Source organism: Schistocerca americana, chromosome 4 (genome assembly GCF_021461395.2).
Source record: "Schistocerca americana isolate TAMUIC-IGC-003095 chromosome 4, iqSchAmer2.1, whole genome shotgun sequence".
In the NCBI taxonomy this organism is placed as follows: Eukaryota; Metazoa; Arthropoda; class Insecta; order Orthoptera; family Acrididae; genus Schistocerca; species Schistocerca americana.
Window position 1 is genome coordinate 183,133,381 of NC_060122.1, and position 24,253 is coordinate 183,157,633.

The window sequence follows — 24,253 nt, forward strand, 5'->3', positions numbered from 1 at the left end:
TTGGAGACGCCCCGAACAGCGGTGCCTTAGCAACCTGATCGACGCCAGCTCTAAGACCAGACAACCAGGTGTGATGGACTCGGGTGCCATGTCTTTTCACAACAGGACCTATATGGTTGCCATCCGCTGCACCTTATACAACAGCAGTACATCGATGTTATTCTAAGCCCCGTTATCTTGCCCTTCATGGCAAGTCACCCTGGGATTACATTTCAGCAATATAACGCCCGCCCGCACGTGGTGAGAGTTTCTACCACTTGTCTTCCTCATGCTAAATCCTACCTTGTGCAGCGAAGGCGGCGAATCTTTGCACAATGTATAATGTTTGTGGGACATTATGGGCAGAGTTATCCAACTATCTCGGAATACTGCCGATCTAACGCTACAGCTGGAGAGAATACGGCATGTTATATCTCAGGAGGGCATCCAACGACTCTGTCAATCGATATCAAGTTAAATAACTAGTCGGATAAAGGCCATAGGTGGACCAACGCGTTGTTGACATACTCAGTTTGTGAAACTGTTTCTTTTAGTACATCATCCCATGTTTCTATAACTATAATAATTTGTTTGCACATGTACATCACATCTACCGACTTCCGTCCCAATCTGATCATGCCTTCGTGGTGCGTAGTGGTTTGTTTTCTTTTTCTTTTTTCCTCTTTCTGCCTTAGAGTGTATCTCTTGCGCCACGATATGCACGATCATGTTCAGTTTATGTTTGATTCAAGGTAGTCAGAAAGTTGAACGTCGAGTCATAATATGCCCTTTATATAAACGAAGCATTGCTTCATCCCATGCTGCGTTTGATTTTATGCATAAAGAATGCCAAACCATAGTTTTTGGATTCGTCTGTTATTTTCGCTGTGAGGTTTTCCGAAACGATTGCAATCAACTGGATGTCACTTAGGTGACTTGCATGTCCCTGATCAGTTTTCCAGCCTGGAGAAGTGGAGCTACAGTGTAACGTGGAATTCGAACCATATTTCGTTTCTGGCGAATCTCCACATGATATAGATGATGGGATGGGATGGATGGAGAGGGTTGGATGGGCGCACGACGGTAAGGTCTTCAGCGCCCGCTCAGTCACAGATTGAGACGGGTGTTAAGAAAATACACAGAACAGTAAGATAAAACAGAACACATGAGATAGACGTGAATGCTACGTTAAATGGCAGAGTGAAAAAAGAAGTGAGGCTGTTGGGATTCGATGTTACAGCCATTCGGGTTCTAGCCAGAAAATTTACCGCTATACTAATCTACCACACCCTAACTCCTTCACGGTTTCAGCTTTCTCAAGTACCTGCTTCTCTCTCGAACAATGGCGGCTGCTCGCTAGCTGGCAGTGGCGCCGCTTTTACAAATAAATTTCAATTAATCATAATTAATACAATTTGTACGAAGTATTTATAAATTTTTTACAAAACATTCATCATGTGTCGGTGTACCTGTTACTGGAAAGCGGATGAAAATCTCTATATAAAATGCGACAGGGCGACTTTATTTAAATATGGAGAGATGTTTAAATATTTTTGACAGATCTAACAAGAGAGCTACGAACAGAGAAGGTTAGCTTTGGGATGGTATGATAATGGAATGTCAACAAGGCATCCTGCCGGTGTAACAGACGTCATGGCAAGAGACGAGCATTTCTACACAATCTCAGAGAGGCAGGCAGGAACGCAAGCGTTACTACGCTACATTACAAAGCATTGTGAGGTAACGCTAATAACATCAACGCCCGAGTGCAAGTGCTAAGTCAAACGGAGCTCAGAGACCCAGACTGAATTATCAAAATGAGGCAAGGAGCGCTGACGTTTCTGACAGACGAAAGTAAATACGCTCTTACAGCCAGAGCCACCGCGACGTAGACGCGGGCTCAGTCCTGTAATTAACGAGGCTTCCGGAGCTCGAATTCCCATTCAGTCGTTGCGAGGACGGTGAGAATGACGAACTACTCATTCAGTGAATTCACGACAAAGTATGGGTGATTTCCCTGCTACCTGTTTGCTGACTTCAACAGCGAGGTGCAGCCAACACGATGCATACCACAGCCGTGGCTTGCCGTTGCTGCCTTCTGAGTTCTCATGAGTGAGAGGACTGGCTTGCGGTCACGTCTTCTCCGGTATTGGTCACTGCAGATGACCTGAAAGCTACCGTCTTCGCACCAACGAGGGGTGCACAATCTCGGTGGATCCATGGTGGAGGACCAGGGCCTAGTCTTCATGACGACCAACATCCTCGACCACTGTCTACAGTGTCCACCTATCTCCACCTAACTGCCCGCTGGGCTGTCCTCGAAAGTGCTGAGGTGGAAGCTGCACTGTGCCGTGGAATGTCCGGCAATCCTGCAAGTTGACGTCTCCTCATCCCCCCCCCCCCCCCCCCCCCCGGATTCCCGGATTCCGACACGCGGGGCCATGGCACTAACGTATGTGTGACGTTAAGACTTGTCGACAAGGCAGCAGCTCTTCATCGCAGCACACCCTTTATTTGTGGCCACAGAACTCTTTACACGATATCGTTGTATCACTTGACCTCTCAGCCACACTCTGCACCTTGACTCCTGTTAATGTTGTGATTCCTATTCCTCAAGTCATAACAGTTGTTGAGATTTTTATTGTATTAGGTATAGGGTGTGAACCTGTGCCAGAGTTAAGTACCATTTTGTTACATACCATTATTAAATGTTTCTGGTTGTTTCTTACTGTGTTCACATCTATCAGTTATAGTGCCACCCTATCGAAATAGGTCGAATAACTGTTTAATTAGCAAGAATGCAGTCAGCTACCTTTAAGGGATGATAGCAGAGAAACTTGAAGTAATAGTAGCATTCAGATTAGACTCAAATGTGCCAAGGAAAAATTAGTTAGATCAGATCTATAGATCCCCATTAAACCCAATGCAGGAGTGCTATTTCAGTACCGGAGAACCTTGGAAATAGTGAAAATATAAGAAGGGGAAAATAAGCTGAAGAACTGAAGTTTTTATTATTGAGGGCAGGGGACGAGGGTAGGCCATGCAACTGTGTAACTGTGTTGACTGTACTGGCTACTAAGTAAAGCAACTCGTGTTCAGGTCCCCGCTGTATCACAAATTTTAATTCATATCTTCAGCTTCTAATGTTATCGTAGATAAAAATGAGGCTCGATGGTCTGAAGGAAAATTTTATTTTTCAGCTAACACCCTGACAACAATGAGCAATCTACATTATAAAATTTGGTGTAAAATATCAACAAAATAGCAGCTAAGCTGGAACTAACATGTATCCAACGCCACTTACATGCAGCCGAAGTCGATATAGAACTTCTGCAGCAAGTTAAAATTAACAATTTAGACGAATTTATAGTGCACAATGTACTGCGGGAAACGCAGGCACAGTGATGTTAACGAACTCTTGCGCATTGGCTACGAATCTTCGCACAAGGAAGGAACCGACCCACGTCTGGCAAGATGACCAACTGACGACGCCCAGAAAGGGTCAAAGGATCAAATACACGTCGCCCGATGAGCCGTCCAACCGAACGACCAACCAAAAGTCGTCCCGCTCCAATCTACTGCCGTCGGACAGTTCATGTGTGTCGTCAGCGGTCGGGGAGCACAGGCTGTCCGCACCTCACTGGCGCTCCGTCCCCGACTTCACTGCTGCTGCGTTCCGACTGATTCCACTGCTGGTCCGTCCGCAATTGAACCCCAGACACACGACATCCCGGAAGTACTAGCGGTCGCTCCAGAGATGCTACGACAGTGCACTTATCCACAAACGCTGCTGCTGCCACTCATGGACAGGTCAGGCAGGAAGTTAGTGACGCCAGTAAATAGAATAAGAAAACGAGGCGTCAGTACCGTAAGAGAAGATGACAAACAATAAACGGAATGAACAGGAGCGGCGCACGGTTCAACCTGCTCCCCTGGAACACCAACCCGGGGGTCGCATACAAAATGAAACTGACCGGCAGCTCCTTAACAAAAGCAAGGACAATGGCCACGAGAAAGGCGCAAGCGAGATACTCTCTCGGACCCATCCATGCAGAGGGAAAACGAGACGCACGGCTCACAGGTGTTTGACGAAACATTTAATATTAAAAATTGAACTTACAACTATACTAACGTGATGCAAGTTCCTTGAAATGTGATACAACTGCTTTACATAGTTGACAATAATTTATGCAGAAAAACACATGTTTCAAACACATTTAAATTAAATAGTGCCATAGACCACATTTTTCAATGACTGCACGTGGTAAATTTGTAAGCTTGTAAACTGTAATGTGATTTTGGATATGAGTCTGGCTGTAACTAACTGTCATTGTGAAGGTCGTACAAGGATATTCCGAACGCTTCCACCCAGGTCTTCAGCTGGGGTTTCCCCTGAGCCTCGCCGAATGGGGAAGCAAAGTAATGATCCTGGCAATATCGTTTTTTCATCCGGGATATCCAGAGGGGAAATAGTACCATAGAGAACCGGCTACTATAGTTAAAAGTGCGTTTACTCAGAAGTAACAAGTGGCCTTCATCCATGAGTAAACAATCAAGCGACGAATGGATGTACCTGTCCGCTGTTGAGTTTAACGTTAAGTTCAGTGAAAAGCTTCAAACAAGTTTTAAACTTTCCAGGGAGCGTTGTGGCGTCACCAGGAAGCCGGTCTGATGTATGACGCGATTTATTCAAGTGGTGTGAATGTAATGTAATATGAGTTATTTTGTCGAGTCAATGTTTTGCGACAAATATTGTAAATATTTTCCAGTAATCTCAGAGATAAAGAAGAAGATATTTCAATGTGTTCCATGAAAGCATGAAACTTCAAGTGTAATATACACACACAAGAGCCATGTTGCTCGTCCCTGTTTGTTCTCTGTTTTTCGCTTGTTGGTTCTCTCTCGCCTATGGATCGATGTATGTATAACTCGCTGGCGGTACAATTGTAAGAGCTTTAAAGTTACAATAGATATCTTACGTTTCCTTTAAAAAATACTTCTCCATCGACTTGAAATATAAGATAATAATATTGCTGTCGATTGCCCATATGGCTTCGGCTGTTTCGGTGGCGCTGATTCCGCCATTACGTGTACTAAAGTATATTTCAGTGTTTGCGAGCGACGAGTCCGCCATTACCCATACTAAAGTACATTTCAGTGCTGCGAGCGAAATTCTAAGTGCTTTTATAATTCTTTACAGTCAGTTTTAATATTAAAGTTAGTTAATATTTTTGGTTACGAAACTTATTCAGAGATTTAACACCGTAAGGCTTAGGTGAGGCTTAATCCAGGTTTAAAATACACACATCAAAAAAAGTTTTGCATCACCCCAGTTCCCAGAACTCCTGAAGATAGACGTTGACTGTATACTGTATCACAGACACAGTCGCTTTGACTATTCAGAAATGTCACTAAACACGCCCAAAAATGTAAACAACCATGAATGAGCAGCGCCTATCAGACGGAGGGGCTCCGACAGGTGATCAGTTCCAGTCATTCCACCAGGAAGGAGGTACACTACTCGTGTTGTCTGTAGTTCAGCCATGCCAAGGCGGTCAATACCGCGGTTCAATCGCGTCCGTATTGTTACTCTCAACAAGGGAAGTGTCCAGGCGTCTCGGAGTGAACTAAAGCGATGTTGTTCAGACATGGAGGAGATAAAGAGAGACAGGCCGCCCAAGGTCTATTACTGCAGTCGATGACCGCTACCTACGGATTACGACCCGGAGAAATCCTGACAGCAATGCCACCATGTTGAATAATGCTTTTCATTCAGCCACAGGACGTCGTATTACGACTCAAACTGTGCGCAATAGGCTGCATGATTCGCAACTTCACTCCCGATGTCCATGGCTAGGTCCATCTTTGAAACCACTACGCCATGCAGCGTGGTACAGATAGGCCAAACAACGTGCCAAATGGACCGCTCAGGATTGGCATCACGTTATCTTCACCGAAGAGTGTCGCATATGCCTTCAACCAGACAATCGTCAGAGACGTGTTGGAGGCAACCCGGTCAGGCCGAACGCCTTAGACACACTGTCCGGTGAGTGCAGCAAGGTGGATATTGCCTGCTGTTTTGGGGTGGCATTATGTGGTGCGGACGTACGCTACTGGTGGCCATGGAAGGCGCCGTAACGGCTTTACGATACGTGAATGCCATCCTCCCACCGATAGTGCAACCATATCGGCAGCATATTGGAGAAGCATTCGTCTTCATGGACGACAATTCGCTCCCCCATCGCGCACATCTTGTGAATGACTTCCTTCAGGATAATGACATCACTCGACTAGAGTGGCCAGCATGTTCTCCAGACATGAACCCTATCGAACATGCCTGGGATATATTGAAAAGGGTTGTTCATGGACGACGTGACCCACATACCACTCTAAGGGATCTACGCCGAATCGCTGTTGCGGAGTGGGAAAATCTGGACCAACAGTGCCTTGATGAACTTGTGGATAGTATGCCACGATGAATACAGGCATGCATCAATGCGAGAGGACGTGCTACTGGGTATTAGAGGTACTGGTGTGTACAGCAATCTGGGCCACCACCTCTGAAGGTCTCGCTGTATGGTGGTTTTCATAAGCAAGAAAAAGGGCGGAAATGATGTTTATGTTGATCTCTATTCCGATTATATGCACAGGTTCCGGAACTCTCGGAACCGAGGTAATGCAAAACTTCTTTTGATGTGTGTGTTTTGAGTTAATTAAAAAGATTAGAAGTTAACTCAGTTCTTCAGGAGATAAGGAAATTCTTTGAAATTATTTCAATAATACGCAGGTGTTTTCACCATTCTTTCCTTCTGGGTAACATTAGATTAATTTACTGGAAATAAAATCATCCATGCTCTATATTATCGCTGGGTTAGTTGCAGGTTACGTTACGTTGTCATTTGTTGAAAGAGAGCGTAACATTTCCATTAATAAAAATAACTTTTTTGCGTGCGTGTTGACATTACGTCACGCTACGTATATTTAAGAAGCATTTAGTCGCGCTCAAAATATACATGGCATTGCAACGACAATTTTCTGAGTTTAAACATCGTCATTGCTGTAGGTTGCGGCCTACGTCTGCGCGCATATATCTGCACTGACTTATACGAAACAACTAAATTAATTCTACATCATAACAATTACGCAGAAAGGAGGTACTGGTACAAAAGGCAATGCAAACACCATGAAAGAATCGCAGAATTTGCATGTGACTATCGATCACATAGCCATCTGCAAACTGAAAAACTGACCGCCATTCCAATTTGGAAGTCGTCACTGTGCGTGGTCTATACTGACATGTTCGCCGCTGCCCAGAGTCTCCGTGGCACCAGGGTACTTACAACCATACTTGCACAGCGTCTTAAGGCCGGCACATACCCTCTCGCAACGCACCAAGGGAACTATGGAAACCACCAGTCAAGACACTGACGCTAGATTCCAATATATTGATAAAAACGTATCAGTTTCATGACAAAAAAAAAAAAAAAAAAAAACAAAAAAAAAAAACAAAAACAAAACACGGAAAACGCAAATCCGTTACATGCTTCAACAGACAAATTTCATAATTTTGGGTACTGGAGCAAGGGAATGTCGTCCATATTGTCTTCTGCTTGTGAGCTTATTTCAGACAAAAAGTTGTAAACACTGTCCATAACAAGACAAATGGTATTCAGTGAGGGAGACTACTAATTATTCATGTTTGAATTTGGTCATCAGACACCAATACGCTTACACAAAGTGAATTTTTAATCATAAATGAAGATGTAGATAGTGCTGTTTTTAAATATGTCCACTTCTGGTAGAAGATGCGTTTGGTTTTCAAGTCTCTTGCAAAGCTAACGTGCCACCTACTCGTAGATAAAGTGTTTAATGATTTCGATTATTGGCCATTCTGTATATGTTGTTTACGAAAAAACATGTAATAAAATGGTTATTTCCTTTAAATTGCTGATCAGGCATGTAACAAACCACAAACTTTCTGACAGTGAACCTGTGTACATATCACGTGGTCGAGTAGGGACATAAGGATTTTCAATTTTTGTGCCATTTGCCAAGTACTTTATTTTACGACACTTGCCTAAGAATCTGTCGAAATTGGTGTGATGGTATACACATAAGGTAGTCATAACGTTTGAGTTAACATCTTGAAAACATAAAGTATGTAATTAATTGTTTGTTTCATTTCAGATATTTGTCCAGATTCCTAGTACACAATCAAGACCGCGCTCATAGTTCCACGGCGTGTCCCTAGAGCAGTAAAAACAAAATAGCCCATCCAGTTGATAAAGCAGTATCGTATAATATTTCGTTTCTGGCGTTTGAGGGAATAACGCTGCAACAATCCATTGTCAGACGGTGGAAGAGTGGTAAGAATGATGCTGTTGTTGTGGTCTTCAGTCCAGAGACTGGTTTGATGCAGCTCCCCATGATACTCTAACCTGTGCAAGCTTCGTCATCTCCCAGTACCTACTGCAACCTACGTCCTTCTGAATCTGCTTAGTGTATTCATCTGTTCGTCTCCGTCTACGATTTTTGCCCTCCACGCTGCCCTCCAATACTAAGTTGGTGATCCCTTTATGCCTCAGAACGTGTCCTACCAACCGATCCCTTCTTCTAGTCAAGTTTTGTCACAAATTTTTCTTCTCCCCAATTCTATTCAGTACCTCCTCATTAGTTATGATCTACCCATCTAATCTTTAGCATTCTTTCTAGCACAACATTTCGAAAGCTTCTATTCTCTTCTTGTCCAAACTAGTTATCGTCCACGTTTCACTTCCATACATGGCTACACTCCATACAAATACTTTCAGAAACGATTTCCTTACATTTAAATCTATACTCGATGTTAAGAGGTTTCTCTTCTTCAGAAACGCTTTCCTTGCCATTGCCAGTCTACATTTTATATTCTCTCTACTTCGGCCATCATCAGTTATATTGCTCCCCAAATAGCAAAAATCATCTACTACTTTAAGTGTCTTATTTCCTAATCTAAGAATACGCCATAATAAAACACATTGGTTAGGTGGCGCAAAACTACTACGGTCAAACTAAGTCTAAGAGAGGAAGAAAAAATATGGTTCAAATGGCTCTGAGCACTATGAGACTTAACATCTGAGGTCATCAGTCCTCTAGAACTTAGAACTACTTAAGCCTAACTAACCTAAGGACATCACACACATCCATGCCCGAGGCAGGATTAGAACCTGCGACCGTAGCGGTCGCGCGGTTCCAGACTGAAGCGCCTAGAACCGCTCGGCCACACCGGCCGGCTAAGTGGGGAAGAAGGAAGTGACAGACCAAATATCTATGAAGAATTAAGAATTGCAGAAGGAAGCTGTGGCAACCAAAGATCAGCGTATCGGAATCGAAGCAATGGAGGAAAAAGTGATATTTAGTCATGGATCAGCCATGTTGAACACGACAAATTTCGACACCCACTGGTTTCTACAAAAGCTCACAACTTTTCAAAAAGGCGAAACAACAGAGGAAATATAGCAGTTGCGTCAAAGAGCATGATCGCTTTCGGGCTATGGGTGAAAGGATTTCCGAAATGGCTAATCTGTAAACTGCTCTCGTGCCGCCGTGGTTAACGTATACCGTACACGGCAAAACGGCGCCCTCCAAAACTGGAGCCAACTATAGTGCACCACGAGCGATAGGTGACAGGACGCAAAGGAATTAAAGATATTAGCTGCCAGTGGGCACTGATTTATATCAATGGGGCAAGTTGAAAATTTGTGACGGACCAGGGTTCGAACCTAGGTCTCCTGCTTACTAGGCATATGCGTTGTCCACTGTACCATCTGGACACGGTCGTCACCATAAGCGCACGGACTACCCTAGCACGCCTCCTGTCAGACCCAAATTCTCAGTTAGCCTCATTACTCGAGGCTTCTCGCCCATTCCCGTAAGACTTGGAGCTTCGTATACATCTGCCCTGAAGCGATCATTGGCCGTTTTCGCCATAATTGTATACATATGGCGTCTGTTCTTTCGGACACGTCCGACACCATATATGTAGATGAAAGGGATACAGGTTGGCTGGCAGCTTTTCGAGGAGCTCTTTGCGGTGTGGGGGAGTAGCCATGTATGTGATAAACGGCATCCCATTTGAGTCAATTGATGTTTCAAAGTACTGCACTGAAAAGGTGTTTGAATGTTGTGCAGGTGTGGTTAAATTTAACGGAGCTAAACTTCTAACTGTTGTTATTTATAGATCCCCAGACTCCGATTTCACAACATTTTTGCTAAAGCTAGAGGAGGTTTTTGGTTCACTTTATAGGAAATACAAAAAATTAGTTATATGTGGTGATTTCAATATTAATTGTAAAGTGATTGTGCAAGGAAGGGAATGCTGGTAGACCTCCTTAATTCATATAATCTTATGCAAACCGCATTCTTTCCAACGAGAGTGCAAGGGAACAGTAGAACAACCACAGAAACACTTTTGTTCATTCCTCATTACTAGAAGGGCATTCTGTTAGCAAAAAGGTGAATGGCCTTTCAGATCATGTTGCACAAATTTTAGCTCTAAAAGATTTTTGTGCTGCAACACGTGTTAAATATAGTCATCAGCTGTTTAGGAAAGCTGATCCAGTTGGTGTAGAGACCTTTGTAAACCTTATCAAGGAACAAGATTGGCAAGATGTTTATAGCGCTGATACAGTAGACGATAAATATAATGCTTTTCTCAAGACTTTTCTCGTGCTCTTTGAAAGTTGCTTTCCGTTAGAACGTTCAAAACAGGGTACCAGCACAAACAGGCAGCCTGGGCGGCTGACTAGAGGGATAAGAATATCTTGTAGAACAAAGTGGCAATTATATCAAAACGTTAGAAACAGTCAGAATCTAAATGCAGCAGCCCATTACAAACAGTATTGTAAGGTGCTTAAAAAAGTTATTAGGAAGGCAAAAAGTATGTGGTATGCAGATAGAATAGCTAAGTCTCAGGATAAAATTAAAACCATATGGTCAGTCGTAAAGGAAGTGGCTGGTCTGCAGAGACAGGTCGAGGATATAGAATCAGTGCGTAGTGGGAATGTCCGTGTTACTGATAAGTCGCATATATGTACAGTATTTAATAATCACTTTCTGAATATAGCAGGTGAACTAAATAGAAACCTAGTCCCAACAGGGAATCATATAGCGCTCATAGAAAAAAGTGTTCCGAGACTGTTACCTGAAATGCTCCTCCATGATACTGACGAGAGGGAGATTGAGTTAATAAATAAATCACTAAAGACCAAGAACTCTCATGGATATGACGGGGTATCTAGCAGAATACTGAAGTATTGTTCTATGTATGTTAGCCCAGTACTTAGCCATATCTGTAACTTTTCCTTTAGGAGTGGTCGGCTTCCTGAACGATTAAAGTACTCGGTAGTGAAGCACTTTATAAAAAGGGAGACAGGGATAATATTGACAATTACAGACCTATTTCTATGCCATCGGTGTTTGCTAAATTTATCGAGAAGGTTGTATCTAGAAGGTTACTGGAGCACTTAAATTCACATAATTTGCTGTCAAATGTTCAGTTTGGTTTTAGAAATGGTTTAACAACTGAAAATGCTATATTCTCTTATCTCTGTGAGGTTTTGGACGGATTAAATAAAAGGTTGCGAACGCTAAGTGTTTTCTTTGATTTAACGAAGGCTTTTGACTGTGTTGACCACAAAATATTACTGCAGAAGTTGAACGATTATGGAGTGAGGGGAGTAGCTTACAATTGGTTCGCCTCTTACTTTAAGAACAGAAAGCAGAAGGTAATTCTCCGCAATATTGAGAGTGGTAGTGATGTTCAGTCCCAATGGGGCACTGTTCCCCAAGGGTCGGTGCTGGGGCCACTGCTGTTTCTTATTTATATAAATGATATGCCTTCTAGTATTACAGGTGATTCAAAAATATTTCTGTTTGCTGATCACACCAGCTTGGTAGTGAAGGATCTTGAGTGTAATATTGAAACAGTATCAAATAATGTAGTTGATGAAATAAGTTCGTGGCTTGTGGAAAATAATTTGATGCTAAATCACAGTAAGACTCAGTTTTTACAGTTTCTAACTCACAATTCAACAAGAACTGATATTTTGATCAGACAGAATGGGCATATTATAAGCGAGACGGAACAGTTCAAGTTCCTAGGCGTTCGGATAGTTAGTAAGCTGTTGTGGATAGCCCATGTCCAGGATCTTGTTCAGAAACTAAATGCTGCTTTATTTACCATTAGAACAGTATCTGAAATAAGTGACACTTCAACACAAAAAGTAGTGTACTTTGCACATTTTCATACGCTTATGTCGTATGGTATTATTTTTTGGGGTAATTCTTCTGATTCAAGAAGGGTATTTTTGGCTCAAAAACGGGCTGTTCGAGCTATATGTGGTGTAAGTACGAGAACCTCTTGTCGACCCCTATTCAATAGTCTGGGAATTCTGACATTGCCCTCACAGTATATATTTTCTTTAATGTCGTTTGTTTTTAGCAATATTAGCCTTTTCCCAAGAGTGGCTCAAACTCTTTTAAGTCTAAGAGTTTCCTCATGGCTCACTCCTTCTATTCTGTCGAGGAGCTCCTGGAAGAGCTAAAAAATTGAGCAAATTCCAGTGTTACATTGTTGATTTTCTTTATTTAAACTTACGACTTGTCACCTGAATATGTTTTTTTGTATTTGATTTTATCTATTACTAATATCGTGTTATAATTTCATGTATTGACTCGTTCCATGACCATGGAGACTTCTCCTTAATTTGGTCCCATGGAACAATAAATAAATAAAAAAAAGGGCTTCACGACGCCCGTGGACATGTGCACTTGCGAACAGACGTGCACTGTTGAGGTGAACCAAGGGTCTAGCAACAGTCAACAGTGTCTCCTCAATGTCTGTTCAGGGAGCGAAGCTGCATATAATCGTCCGTAGAAGGCGCCTGATTCACGCACCCATGATGACTGCTGGCAACGAAGGCTCAAATTTACGCGCGTGTACCGGAAGTGGAGGTCCAGTGAGTGGTGACAGGTGGCCTTATCACATGATTCGCATTTTATGCTCCATCTGACAGATGGTCATTAGCGTGTACAGAGCGATATGTCTGAAAGCAGACACACTGCAATAATCGTCAGAGCATAATGGAATATTTTAGTGGCATTTCCGAGCGATTTTGTCTTTCTCGAAGGCACATTGGATCAACGCAAGTATGTATCTATGCTTGGGGACTATGTCCACCGATACATGTAGCTTGTTTCTCCTTGGCACGATGACACGGTACAGTACAGCACAGTCCTATGTGTCACACAGCTCTAAGTGTATGCATATGGATCGAAGACCAGCAGTATGACTTTACCGTATTCCCTTGGCCTCAAACACCCATATTTAAACACAAACGAGAATCTGTTGTACCACCTAGACGGATTATTCGCGCTATGGATCCTCAGCTGAGAAATCCAGAGCAGCTGGTCCCGGCACAGGAGTCAGTATAACTCTACATCTCTGTCGGTACCTTCCAGAATCTCATCGACTCTCTTCCTGCAAGTCTCGCAGCGGGCTGCGCTGCAAAAGGTGGTTATTTAGGCTTTCGACAGGTAGTCACTTTAATGAGACTAGAAACTGTATTTGGTTCCAGACGTGAACTGCTTCGGAACCATGTACCATACACCTACTGGAAACAAAATTGCCTTGAACAATTTGATATGGAGAAACATGGCACTTCGTATATAAAGTACAGCTTCACTACGCATCATCTAGCTCCTATGTTGTACTTACCCGGTTTATAATTATTCGCTACATTCATACAAGCGTCTTTGCACTGAAACACTCCTCACGTCTTGTTTAAATAGTCGGCGGAGGATGTGAGTGCGTCCGGCACCTGTCACGGCGAAACACCGCGCAGAGAATCTCGGCCTTATATGACAGCGCCCCAACTGCAAATGGGTGGAAGTGGGGGGAGTTCAAACAATCGTTAGGAGGCGAGGCTGTGGTCTTTCGACAGAAGAGTGCTCGCTCCCCTAAAGTTGAGCGTTGGAAAACTGAATCAACACAACACCTCTCATCGGGTTATTCTGGCGTCATTATTTGATAATTCCGAAGAAAAAAACATATACTATGTGATAAAAAGTATCCGGACACCCCAAACATATACGTTTTTCATATTAAGTGCATTGTGCTGCCACCTACTGCCAGGTACTCCATGGCGGAGACCTCAGTAGTCATTAGACATCCTGAGAGAGCAGAATGGGGCGATCCGCGGAACTCACAGACTCCGAACGTGGTCTGGTGACTGGGTGTCACTTGTGTCTTACGTCTGTGCGCGAGGTTTACACGCTTCTAGACATCTCTGGGTTGACTTTTTCCGATGTGATAGTGAAGTGGAAACGTGAAGGGACACGCTCAGCACAGGCCGACGTCGTGACTGACAGAGACCGCAGACAGTTGAAGAGGGACGTAATGTTTAACAGGCAGACAGCTATCCAGACCATCACGCAGGAATTCCAAACTGCAACAGGATCCATTGCAATTTCTATGACAGTTAGGCGGGAAGCGAGAATACTTGGATTTCATGGTCGTGCGCCCACTCATAAGCCACACATCACGCCGGTAAACGCCAAACGACGAGTTGCTTGGTGTAAGGAGCGTAAACTCTGGACGACTGAACAGTGGCAAAACGTTGTGTGGAGTGACGAAACATTGTACACAATCTGGCCATCCAAATGGTTCAAATGACTCGGAGCACTATGGGACTTAACATCTGAGGTCATCAGTCCCATAGACGTTAGAACTCCTTAAACCTAACTAACCAAAGGATATCACACACATCCATGCTCGAGGCAAGATTCGAACCTGCGACCGTAGCAGTCGCGCGGTTCCGGACTGAAGCGGCTAGAAACACTCGGCCACCGCGCCCGTCTGTGGCGATCCGATGGCAGGGTGTGGGCATGCCGAATGCCCAGTGAACGTCATCTGCCAGCGTGTGTAGTGCCAATAGTAAAATTCGTAGGCGATGGTGTTATGGTGTGGTCGTGTTTTGCATGGAGGGGGCTTGCACCATTTGTTGTTTTGCGTGGCACTATCACAGCACAGGCCTACACTGGTATTTTAAGCAGCTTCTTGCTTCCCACTGTTGAAGAGCAATTCGGCAATGGTGATTGCATCTTTCAACACGATCGAGCACCTGTTCATAATGCACGGCCTGTGGAGGAGTGGTTACACGACAATGACATCCTTACAGCCCGCAAAGAATCCTGACCTGAATCCTATAGAACACCTTTGGGATGTTTTCAAACGCCGAGTTCGTGCCAGGCCTCACCGACCGACATCGATACCTCTCTTCAGTGCAGCAATCAGTGAAGAAACACTCCGTGAAGAATGAGATGTCATTCCTCAAGAAACCTTCCAGCACCTGCTTGAACGTATGTCTGCGAGAGTGGAAACTGTCACCAAGGCTAAGGGGGGGCCAACACCAAATTATAATCCAGCATTACCGATGGAGGGCGCCACGAACTTGTAAGTCATTTTCAGCCAGGTGTCCGGATACTTTTCACTCCACAGCGTAAGTGAGTCGACGGCGACTAATTGACTCGCACCGAAAATGCGCGGCGCTACTCGGTAACATTACTAAGCGTGTAATACAACACTCTCGCCAACCGGTGTAATCTTTCACAAAATTTGCCCTACATCGGAGCTAACGTTCCTTAATGTCGTCAAATCGCACACCCATGAAACTTGGTCCAAAATCATTGTTATATATCAACAGACGTCTTAAAAGACGGAAAAGTCTCTTAAGCGGACAAAGCTCTCAAAGGAATTCCCATTCGTAATAAATTGGAACTGCGATTACCACAGCACAACTGGAAAGTTATGCGGAAAATTTAGCTGTGCGAATAATACCAGATGGTTCCAGATGCTCTTGGTACAAAGTAGTAAACCGGCGATAGCGACCAACTCAGTTCAGTAGGCCGCGTGTGGAAAAATTTAATTCGGACGGCACAATCGAACATCGTTTCCAGTGCCTAATATTTTGTTGCGACATATGACACAACAAGGGACATCATTCGACAGATTAATAGAACAGACATACGCAATTACAGGCCTGTAACGCTAAGATGCTCGAATGGCAGGGTGTGGGTATGGCGAATGCCCGGTGAACGTCATCTGCCAGTGTGTGTAGTGCCAACAGTAAAATTCGTAGGCGGTGGTGTTATGGTGTGGGATTTGCATTTCCCAAAGCAGAGCGAAACACAATAACTTTGATCACGGCGTACACAGTTCATACAATTTTTGGACTTTAACTAACGGACAACCTACAATACGTGGCATACTTACAGGATGGAGAGGAAACAGTCACTCGCTATGAAAAATACAGGGCTACATACGTGAATTTTCTCAAAATTCCTATATGTAAGGCTTATGGCAGTATATTGACATAGAACCTTACACACAAGGAAACCTATAATGTTAATTCTACAAAAGTTTCACCTCAGTCATAACTCAATGGATAGTTTCCCACAGCTTTCCGTTTTGAAGAATGAATTCTGAATGAATTAGTTTTCTGTTAGGTTGTGTTATGTGATGTTATTATGTAAAACTGTTAAATTGCCAAATACATTTTCGAGGAAAGAAGTACTTGATCCTACTGAAAGGCGTTTAACAATTAGTCAGATGATTCAATCGTTAACCAAGGTTAATCATAAAAATATAGGTGAATAGGAACGGCCACACTCTGATCATAACACTGGGAAAAGCATAATTTTGGTCTATAATTAATTGTATTGTCCAGTATCGATTTACCTGTGCTAAAATATGTACCTTATACTGAAGCCAACGGAAAAGAGAATACAAGTACTCTTCGTGAAGAACCGCTGTTAATCAAAAACACCAATTAAAAAAAGAAAACTAACAAAATGCAAATAATGCGTGAAATATCTAACAGTTTTCAGTGCTTCACTGTTTTGTAAATTTAGTTAACACAGTTGCACACTAAATGAATAAAGATACTTCCCCCCAAACCAGAAACTACTCCATTCTCCCTGTCACCCTTCTGATTTATGTGGATTTCGGAAGGAACTTTGGATGATTCTTTCTTCCATAATGTTGGATACGAAAATGTTTTATGCTGGCGGCCTTCATCTGTATGAATTACTACTGGCTTTGTCTCAGTATGTTCTCTTTCCTTTCTTCGTACACTTCCCACAAGACCTCAAATGAATCACGTAATTTTTCGAAGTATTTTTCTTTATACTCTTTTGGCTTGTTTTTAAACATTCCTTACGGCTGTTTTTTTCCTACTATCCTTACATGTTTTTGTAATACTATTTTTGTTATTAATTTATCTTCCTACTTTTTGTTTAATATGATTTTGACGCCACTACAACCACACATTGTCGCCTGTATTGGTGGCTAGTGTTTTAAATGGGAGCCCGCCTTCAGTTGACCAGCAATATGTGATACAATACTAAGCATTAAGGCAGTTTATGTGATATGTACACTTAACTGTGAATGTTTTAAAATATTGTCACTTTTATTGTCATGTAACCATTGTGATTATAGTTTTATACCAATTACATTTCATTTCGCAGATGTGCTGATGATGGGCTATGCTCAAAACGAGTCAACAAATACAATTTTCAACAACTGATTTGTTGATTTTTGCGACCTAATAAAGAAGTGGTTTAAGATGTGCTCTTAGTTTACAAAGGAATGTCTCTGTTCTTTACGAATATTCTTTAGGGTTAAGACGAACGAGAGCGTGAAGTTCGAGTAATGAGAAATGACCTTCGGACACCATGTCGAATTACTTAGCCTGTAGTTAGTAACAGTCCAACATGTACACTTTGACTGCGGTGCGATGATTCATCCATCTTCTGATCCTGTAAATGAAGAATCTAATCTTCGCCTATCGAACGGTAAACGTTACGATCTATGTTAGAGGAACTCAGTATTCGTGTGAAAGCGTGAGTTTTCTGTACCAGCCTAGCTTAATTTTGTTGGACAGTGTCTGCATGACTCGGACGTATGCTGTGTGGACTGTATTCTTTTAGCGTATCTGTTAACCGATTCTCAGTCTGGTCCTAATTTAGGAACTATAACATAAAAGGGGAACAACATTCATCTACCGCACAACACCTCTGATGGTAAGAGATATGTACGAGTATGCATTTCAGAGCTCTACTCACAAACTACGTGTTGTAAATATGTATCCCACTCCCTATGACTACTGTTAACGTAATGAATCAATATTTTGGAGATTGTTCAGTTCTTTCATTATTTTGTGGATGCTTGTTTAAAATTTCCAGATAAAAAGCGTATGACAACTGTTTCATCAAATCTGAGACAGTGTTTGTGCCCTGTTCTGTAAGTAAGATTTCAGGTACCGCAAATTTAGGGACCCATTTGTTAACTAAAATCTAGCCTACTGCTGCAACCTGATAATCAGGAAACACCACCATTGCTAAGAATCTCGGTAAATGATCTACGATAATTCAAAGAAGTTTCAGGACTGCAGCGAGTTTACGTCTACTTCTTGCGACGATATTGCTGCTAATAGGTTGCTATCATCAGATGAGTGTTTTGCACTGGAGATTGCTAGTTCACATCGCCATCTGTTTTCCAAAAATTGTCGCCGAGCATGTGCAAATGCAGCCGCCATATGAGCGACCTCTGTCGAATTATGCGCCTCTTCGAATATTGCTATATCTATGGCATGCAGCTGCATGCTTAATGTTGACTCTTCCTGCGCTCTCTCTGCCGGAATGCAGACTTGCGAAGTTAAGAGTCAGATATCAAATGGTTGGTTCAAATGGCTCTGAGCACTATGGGACTTAACAGCTATGGTCATCAGTCCTCTAGAACTTAGAACTACTTAAGCCTAACTAACCTAAGGACATCACACGACACCCAGTCATCACGAGGCAGAGAAAATCCCTGACCCCGCCGGGAATCGAACCCGGGAAGGAGTCAGGTATCAAATTAGTTAAAATATCTATCTCTAGACGTGTGACTAATCATTAAATGTTTCGTTTTTGTAGATAAATAAATCACAGGGTCCCACACCTTATCCAACTGAATGTCGCCATCACAATTAATCCGATATTTTGCTAATCGTACTTCCACCGATTCCTTAAGCTTATCGAGCCCAAGATTTCCCAACCATAATAATACATAGAATTATTGAATGTTCCACGCATCTTTCACATACTACGCGTGTTGTCTGACGAATGCGGGCTTCGCACAGTGACACGGTATTGTGTAAATTGCGGCCGTCCGCAATCCCAGGTTGTCCTTTACGGAACCTAAAAGGGAACACATCTTTGTAGATGGCTGGAAGATTACTGTGATATTATGTTTCCTTAGCAGTCTGCCAATGTCAACAAAATATTGATGAAATGTAGCAGGAACGCGCTGGACTTCAACCGCTCTTTCTGCTTGTTCGTGAGGGTGCTCACGTTTCTGCTACCTAAAAGCCATGCTATTCTCATCTGAAGATTATACATTACGTTTGGACACAGACCGTAGTTGTTCCAGGGCTGTGTGTATCAGACACAACAAGTTCCCGGTGCACGAGTGTTCTAAGAACGCCCTTAGTTTGTGACGGATGATAGCAGCTAGACACCTACAAATGCAGGTCTGAATGTGTGGGCTCACAGTAGACGGAATAAGTAAGGTATCCCTCATTTGCAGATAAGACCGCATTTTACTTTATTTCTAGTTTTGCTGTTTCACATACGTGAAGTGAATGATAAGAGCTGCACTACGTACGGAGTAAGGAGCGAGATTTCCGACGCTGTCTATCAGAGGTGGCTGGCTATCTGGCAGTGGGATGAGGTGGGTGCCGATTCCGAAAACGCTCATGACGTCAACAAAGAGATACGTAGGGGAATTACATTTATTCTGCCGCGAATCAAGTGATTGTTATTAATAAATATTTGCTAAAAATAGTTGCCTTTTGCCAGTCAGGCACTGGGAGCAGTCTACAGGTCACAAATACTATCTTTCTGTAGTTTTACAATGCCAGAAAACGTTGATAGTAATAAATGAATAAGTAACTTTGGATAATGAAACATGTACGATCTTATACGTACTATACGGATTGTACGCTCAATTTATAGATTGTGCGTCATAGTCGGCAGTCGTGGATAGGATGCATTTCGATCTAGTCATGCGATAGACCTTGCTCTCGTACCTTTATAATCAGTGTGAATGAGTTCATATTACAGTATTCATAAATGAACGTCCCATAATGGCACCCTGTGTGAAAATTATTTGCACAAAAACTTCTTACCGTCTCAATACGTAGAACACAGACAACAGCATTGCACATTAAGAATACGATAGCGTTGCTACGGCTCTGCAAGGGAACATAAAACTGCGAGAGCATTGCCACATAACAGGCAGGAAGAATTCCTACGCGGCCGCTCACTAAGTCAGTTCAAGGAGGGCTGACTTAGCTATTGCAAAACTCGGGTGGAAAGCGTGGTCAGTTATACTGTACGCCTCCTTATACCTCCATCTACGGACTCACCTGCTAAACTAAAACATTTCTATTTTTATTAAAAATGAAATTCCTCCAGCCGTACTTAAGATTTTATATTTACTTCGCTACTAGTTTCGACGTTGCATCAACGCCATCTTCAGGCCCGTACTCTTTGATGAAATCAGTTGTGTGTGGCTCAGTCTAGAAGTCTGCGGTGAGACCAACACGTGCTCCACATGGATGGCGGGCAGTACTGTATGTGTTCGAATAATATGACACCTGTTAATTTCAAGTTGTCACAGTCTACTTTACCTTCGCTTCTCACGTGTGATACTGAATTGAATAATAAGATTTTTTCTAGCTTTGCGAAGTTATGCCGTTACAGCGTTGTTGGTTAGCGACCACGAGCCCACCATTACGCCAGAACAACGTAATTTGAAATATTACGGGCTTAACCAGATAAATAAAGAGGTACTATTGCTGTTATTTAAGAGACAAAGCGATACCAATCGTTTTTTGACAAACAGAGCATTAACTGAAATAGTTCCTTTGATGAGAATACGTAATGCATCGCTCTGGTTAGTTTTGCTACGAAATAAACCTGGAAAATAATCTTTGAACGAACCTAAGGCTGGTATTATACTATCATATTTCTTTGTCGTAGATGACATGTCAAATATTTTTGTCAAAGAAATTTGATAGTGTAATAGGGAACTTTGTCAAATCTTACATCTCGTCAAAGAAGTATGTCCAAATCTAGGGGCTCGCCGTAGATTTGATCATAAAAGTTGCTGTGTCGTCCGAACAAGACACAGCCAGAGAAAAAGCACCACAGGCGCAGAGATGCAAGCTGGTGCCATTGCTACAGAGACTCTCCACCTGAACGAGTTCCACCAACGCCACGGGCGGCGCTGAGGATGAAGTTATAGACTTCGCCTCTGCCAGTTACCAGCCGAGTACAATCAGCCAATATCCGGGCGACAGCGGGCAGAGGCCTACTCGGGAAGTAGAAGAGCACCTCTCGCCCACTTGGTCATAGACTATCGTCCAGGACTGACTTAGACAGGAAAGGTCGTTTAGTGAACTCCCAGTAGTGGACAGAAAGTGAACAGACAGATATTGTAAATTGCATTTGCTATTTACTGTGAAGTTTAACCACGATTATTTGCACTTAACCATAGAGGGCCTTTTTATGTGTTGTATTATAAGTAGTGTTGCAGACTTCATTATTCAGTTAGTCGCAAAGATAAGTAAACCTTTTAACTCCTTTGTGTGACATTGTTACTAATTTGTTGGAGTGTACTAGAACCTTCGTTCTCTTATCCTGTTACCTTACCCTGGGGGATAGCTTTGTAATAGCGGCATGCAGAAATTGTCTTAGCAGCGTACTGCACCAGAAGCCGTTTCATAAACTCATAAACTTGAACTTTCGTAGCAACAGTGACAATTCGGCCTCTACAGCAGTAGCGAGAACATCTTTACAAAACTCGCGACCAGGGATTACCAAACTGGCGACGAGGGTTTATAGAAAATGTCGTTCATCTTCTGGTCACTGTAATGTGAGATGTAACCACTTGGAGCGCTGGCATCACTACAGGCATTTGGCGTTTGTAGTGTGTTTGTAATCGTGACTGCAAAGTTTAGTTGGTGTGTTCCTGGAAAACTAGTTTTATAATTTACATTATTACAAAATAAAAATAGTTCTTATTGACTGTACTGTGTGTGCTAAACATTTATTTACTTTGAGATATTCCTCTTTCATCGCTTTATAAATCGCTTAATACATTTCTTCAATTATTCTGGTTAATGTGCTCTGTGGTATTGGAGTGCTGAATTGTAAGCTAGAATGGCTCTCTCCTGTAGCAAGAAACCGCAGTGTCATATTAAGCCTGTCTTGTGTACATATAGCGTTTCTGAACTATCTTTTTTGTTTTGTAATATGAGGAGCTACTGCCTGAGCAAATATTAAAATACACTCTCATTCATTCGTATGTAATTTATGTAAGTCTTGACGTCTTCCACTTGCAGCTCTCGTAAAACAGATTTCTGAATGCTTTTATTATCTCGACGTAAAACCTACGGCTTCATCCAAGTATGTTTCCTTTTTTTTCGCCACTTTTCTTCCAAATGCACACTCAAATAAATTGTGGTACGAGCAACTGCAGCACATAGTAACACATTGTTTTTGTCCGCCATCTTGAACTTTAACGAAAAATTTGATGACAGAGTAATGCCCCTTTTTAGCCCCGCGCCAAGGATTTTCGTCAATAAAATATGACATATTTCTTCATATTTCTTTGTCTTAGAAATGTGACAGTGTAATACCGGGCTAAATGATAAACTAATGGAGTAATGACCCATTTTAAAGAATAAAGTAGGTTTGTTGTACTGATGGCTTCTCCCGTAAGGCGAAACTTTATGCCGGGAAAAGCATAGAACTTATTAGGCGCTGCGATTAATAGCATTGGGATCGCTACTGATTTGCAAATAGTGTCGCACATATTAACAGCTTTAAACTTTAATTTTCTTTGCCTACGTAACGAATGATTATTATTCTTAGTTGTTGCTAACGGCCCATTGCAACGAATACTTTTACGCGCAACTTGACGCAACTAATATTATCACGCCGAGTAGTGGCTGCGTGCGTGAAATCGAATAACGTTGTAGAACCGACTATTTGTCTCCGTCAGTAAGAAAAGCGGGAAGCGGCCAGTACAGTTAGGCTCCCAACGTGGGGCCCGATTGAAAGAATTACCACTACGAATTTGTATGTAACTATTCGATTATTAATATTAGTGTTGTATAATCAGTTAACTAGTGCACTATTACTAATTTCAATGCATTTTCTGTTTATTATATGTTAATTAGCCTTCGAGAACCCTGAATAATCTCGTGCCTTAATTAAAGAGACTGAAGTGCCAGGAGGAAATACTGAAACAATTAAAGGCCATTTATTGTAGCCATGAACTACCGACGAGCACTGAATGGAGGAAGGTAAGGGCAACAGTGTGCCTTTCTTTTGTTTTTCAGTAATTAAGACAGAGTCATGCATTAGACAGGCCAAAGTGCATGTCTGTAGTCAGTGAATGGCACAGCGCATAATTCTTCGGTGTGTTATTGACTGGTTGATCTAATTTGCTGTGGTAGAAGTAATACTGCAATGTGTAGTTTTAAATTTCAGGATTTATTAATTATTAAGCGTTATTCAGTTTTTTTATAACCACGAGTAGGATTAGGACTAGGTTTCAACTGCGCACAGAGGCAGATAATGTATCTGACAATGAGGCACCAGATAGACAGATAACGAAAGTTTGCAGACTATGCATCCTTCGTTTTCCCAATTAGAATTAGATAACCTGTTAGCACATGATTAGTTACCTGAGTCGAGAAGTAGCAGGGCAAGCGAGTGGTGTACAGGTACGATAACCATTCACAGTAGCACTACTACAACTAGTACAGAGATAGAAAATACGTTGGGCCACGACATTGGTTCACGGAATTTTTTAGTCGGATGGAACTGAGAGATAAAGAAAGAGAAATAAAATATGGGGAATGAGATCAAGCCTTATTAGCTCAATTTAGGGAGCAGCAAAGAGCCAGAGAAAACTGAAAGGCAAGAAAGCAAAGAGCCAACGAAAAGGAGAAGGAAGAGAAGCAAAAGCTCTGCTGTGACACTCTCACGTTGCAGTTGAATGCCACATAACAGAAAAGGGATCAAACCTTTCCTAAAAGAATATAGTTTAAAGAGCATCACTGCCGAAATAAAAAAAGGTATAAGGGCTTACCTGTATCAAGTGGTAAACGTACAGAGGACCTAC